The sequence below is a fragment of the Coturnix japonica genome, chromosome 5 (assembly GCF_001577835.2).
Source record: "Coturnix japonica isolate 7356 chromosome 5, Coturnix japonica 2.1, whole genome shotgun sequence".
Lineage (NCBI taxonomy): Eukaryota > Metazoa > Chordata > Aves > Galliformes > Phasianidae > Coturnix > Coturnix japonica.
The window spans coordinates 24,163,342-24,167,924 of NC_029520.1; the positions used below are offsets into that span (position 1 = coordinate 24,163,342).

Consider the following 4,583-nt stretch of genomic DNA (forward strand, 5'->3'; position numbering starts at 1 on the left):
CTTTCCTCAGTGTAGGGCTCATTAACCCCAATGGCAAATAACCATTTGTTTGTGTGCTTTTTAAACTTGCTTAATACAATCATATCAGAGAAGAACTCACAGGGATTGGTTTGTTTGATTTTCACTTCACTGTCAGGGATGGCACAAGTGCTGACAATTGTCACTGTTGGTAACTACTGATTTTGATTTGTCCAAAGACATAAAAACCTGCACTCTGGAAAGTGTCTTTGCCCTCAGCTATCACCTGTGGTCAAGGCTGCAGCAGGGAAGCCTCAGCTCACACCTTCAGAAAATAGCCCTGGATAGATCACCATGAAAAACAAATGGTCCCCTACTAGCTTAACCTCTCTTCTAAATAGAGAGCATATCCCTAGTGAATGAGCCAGCACCAGGCCAGACATAACCTGAAAAGAAAACAGGAATTAGGATACAAAGGTCAGGGCAGTTCTCAGCCCATGTGTGTGGGAAGGTGAGGAAGAAGGCTCTACATATTCCTTGTAATGTAGTTTTAATAGTCAAAGCCTTTCAGAATATAATTAGTGTTTATATATCCACTCATAAGAGCAAATTAGTCCCTTCCTCAGGAAGACCATTAACTTGACTATTTTTTTTGGCTCTCTGTGAGTTGTAACCAATTAAGAACCCAAGATGTGCGGCTGTTAGAGTTCAGCTAGAAACTTGGAAGTTGCCAACAGGTGAACAGTAATTTAGTAAGGAAACACACATGCACAAAAGGACAAAATCACGAAAGAATAAGAAATGATCTGAATCTTTGCTGAAGTACTTAAAATCACCCAATTAGAAGAAAGGGCAACTGAGTCAACCTCCTTTTTAAGAGGTTTTCACCCTCCATTCAGTCTGTGCATCTGCTTTATTAAATGGAAGAATCCTTATGAATCCCAAGGGCAGGTGGATTGTACTTTTAACTGTCCACCACACACTTCAGACTCTATAGATGCCTATAAAGCATCTATAAAGCACAGCAACTCTGCCTCTGTGCTTGGATCTGCTGCTATCTCCAGGAATCCAAATTACTGACAGTAACAATTCAAACACCAGATTACAGAAAGCATAGGGAAAAAAAACAAAAAACAAAAAACACTAAACCCTGGAGCATCAGTCCTGAGTAAGGGATGGAAACATGCAAAGAAGAGTATATGTGGGGCTGGTTTGTTTTGCTTCTTAAAAATGAAGCCAGAAAGACACATAAGAAATGTCATACCTCTGCTTACCAAGGAGAAGTATCTTCCTTGTTTTTTTCTATGATATGCTTTGACAGTTCAGCATTGCTGTCTGCAGTTGTTTCAGTTTGCAGTTGTGGTGAACATAAGGAGTTCTGGATGATTTCGGGTCTTCTGTTCTTGGTTAACAACAGAGGTTCATCCATGCACTGCAGGACAGGGATGTATAGAGATCAGTTTGTACAGTTTCAACTGATCTTTAGTTAAGTGCAATGAACATTACTGTTTCATTACACATCTCACTGCATGTTTCCTTCTGGATTTCATTTGCACAAGTCACTCATAGCAGCCACTAGAATGCAAATCATCAATAGAGAAGATGATTGATTAGTGACGAAGCACATTCACTGCAAAAATCAAGTTACAAATTTCTGTCCCAGACATCCAAAAGGACTAGTGACAGGACCAAACAGAACTGGTGTACACATAACTTCAATGGGCCACTTCTGAAAGTTTACTCTAAAAGTGACTTATGGTGCTCCAAGAGCAGTACTCCCAGTGATGGCACGTCCCATTCCAGTTATGACAGCAGATTTCGCTCTCTGCAATACAACAGCTCCCCACACCCAAACTATTTTCTTTCTCTCTCAGCCCTGTGAGAGGGTGCAGAGGAGAGGCCACCTGCCCTGGGAACTAGAAGTGCTCCCAGGGTGTCCCTGCACTCTGCACTAAGCTGGTGCTGCTCTGTCTACGAAGTAGGGGCTGCCCAGCAATGACACCTTTGGACTCCATCCTCAAACAAAACTGCCTAAATCTTTACACTGCAGTAAAACTCTAAACTCTTCTCCCTACAGAAATCAGGCCAGAGAGTGGGAGGTGGGGGCTCAGAGAGAGAAAGAGAGTGGGCGAGAAATTAAACAGCCTCTGGTATTCAAAGCCTGTGGATGACAGTTTCAAAAATATTTCTAGGGATACACTTGGCAGGCACTTGTCTGCAATTTCCTTCTAGAAACATATAAACAGCAGAGGCACACAAACGGCCTCTTACTCAGAGTTATAATTATCCTAATTGTTGTACCCATACAAAGATGGATTAGCAGCTGGCTGGGGCACCTCTTCCAGAGCTACTCCTTCCTCTGCCCCGTGCAAGCACTGCTTCTGCACTCATTCTCACTGAGCAAATGGCCAGGCTGCATCCCAGACCTCTAGCACACGGGCAAAGAGGTTTGTAACCCCTGCTCCTGAAGCCCCGAGGGTGAACACAGAGTACTGAGTCCCAACAAATGTAGGGGCTGATTTCCCAATGGACTTTAAAGAGCTATGAGTGCCTGCCTACTCCAAGGTCCTCTGAGAATCCTACAGTCCCAGACCCATGAAGAAATATAAACCAGGTGGCAGTTACTTCTAGTGCACAGAGACTTTATAGTTAAAACTAAAAAAGTTAATTCAAATTGATTGGGAATGTGAAGCTATAATACCTGAATGGAAGTTGTGCTGAAACAAGCAGAGGGATACCCACAGCCAAGTGAAAGGGGCTGCAAGGAGACCAGTTGCATCCTCCATGACTTCTCTCCTGATCCCAAGGACTTTCCATGCCTTGTGAGCCTTGCCAGCCACCTGTAATACAGACAAGTGGCTGTACACATAGAACAAGAAGATGAGTGAAAACAAGAGCCAACCCCAGAACACTCCTTAAAATCCTGCATGTTTCAGCAGGGCAGAGATATCCTGTAAGAACTGTGGGTGTGAGTTACTAATGTGAGTACTGATTTACCTTTCTAATTGACACAACATACTACTGCTGTGCAAACAAATACGATATGTTTGTAAACAGACTGAATTCAAACATAAATGTAGTGTGACACAAATGTAGTGTGACAGTCACATTGGAAGCCCCTAGATATATATGCAAAAAGTGCCATCGCAATTAAAATGTGAGATCCTAACTCAGAAAGTAGACTGATAATAAGCAGTTTATTCACCAAATTAATGAACCTCCTAGCTATAGGTGGACGGTAATTACAGGTATCATGAAATGGAGTCACACTGTGTAACTGCACTCTAATTATATTTGCTGTATTAAAGCACGACCCTAGTATTACACTGAGAAATGAGATGAAAAGCAGGAGAAAAATCCCAGCTCAGGATCCACGTGGGTGGAAAAACCCCGTAGCAGTACATATTCACAACTGCCTTTCCAGCTTCACAGCTTGCTGCCAAATATACGTGGCACACACATCTCTGGAGTAAGAGTGTGATTGCATGTGTTTGTACTGGCATTACACATGCAAAGCTCAGCTTAGAATCCTCCTGGAAGCACTGCTCTGTTACACTACCAGCAACAGGCAAACTCCATAATAGGAGTAAACTGTTAGCTGCACAAATTCCGTATTTTTCCTGCAGTATATTTGATCCTGGTGGACTTATAGCTTGATGCAAGCACACTGTGCCGGTGCCAACGTGCCCTTCCTCCTCCCTGTCCTTTGTGCCTGAAGCTAAAAAAAACTGTGAGGAAGAGAAGAGACTGTTCTCACTAGCTTTATGGTTGTTGGGTTTTCATATATTGCTTTTTCAGTGGCAAAGCTTGATGATTAGCTCTGCGACCTTTCCAGTGCCCAGTCAGCTCAGAAGAGGCATGGGAAACACTACAGTACTCACTGAGAAAAGGGGTTGGGAGGGAAGAAAGCATGGGAAAGTTACCAGGGTTAAAAGAGAGAGAGAGAGAGAGGGAGGGAGGGAGGATGGGAGAAGGAAATCCATGCAGGAGAGCAACAAGTAGGTCACAACAGTACTTACAGATGCCCCCTCTGAAAAATACACACTTCCAGCCACAGGCGTGACATGTTTTGTCTTTTTCTCAAACCTGAAAGAAAGAAAACCTGCTTGAACTTGTGTAACACTGCCATCCAGTGCTGCGAGTGTGTCCCAGGCTGCAGCCCTACCTCTGTGCCCAGTCCCATCTCACCACAAGACAAAGACACAGCCCCTAGCAGGCCCCAGTTATCAGCATCCCTAATGCAGTGTCCCATGCCATAGCCCCCTGCCCATGAGAGGCCTGGCAGGCTCCACCTGATGGGAACATCCTCAGTCACTGAGATGTCTGGAGCACTGCAGATCACATAATCAAGCCCTCCTGTCAGGTCACTGAATCAGCTGCCTTCACCTCTAACAACTCAGTATCTTCCTTTAGAATGAAGGTAACGAGTATAGTTACACTTGATCAAGTTGAAAGGCTCAAGATTTTGAACTCACTGTGTGTATTGGCCAGAGAAGGGCAGGTTGTCACCATAACCTTTTATATCACAAAAGAACCCAAAGGAGTAAGAAAGTAAATCTCTAAAAAGGTGAACTCATCCACATATTTTCACACCAGTTCTCCAGTTCTTTAACAGCCCAAGAGGC

General features: G+C 43.7%; 1 long non-coding RNA gene across 1 annotated transcript; it reads right to left on the reverse strand.

Annotated features, from left to right (window-relative positions):
- Positions 1-1,147: 1,147 nt before the first annotated feature.
- Positions 1,148-4,075, reverse strand: LOC116653452. Its single transcript, XR_004307286.1, has 3 exons — positions 3,978-4,075; positions 2,660-2,798; positions 1,148-1,390 (listed from the first exon to the last, which is right to left on the reverse strand). It is a non-coding gene; the product is annotated as an uncharacterized LOC116653452 (long non-coding RNA).
- Between the last annotated feature and the right edge of the window lie 508 nt (positions 4,076-4,583).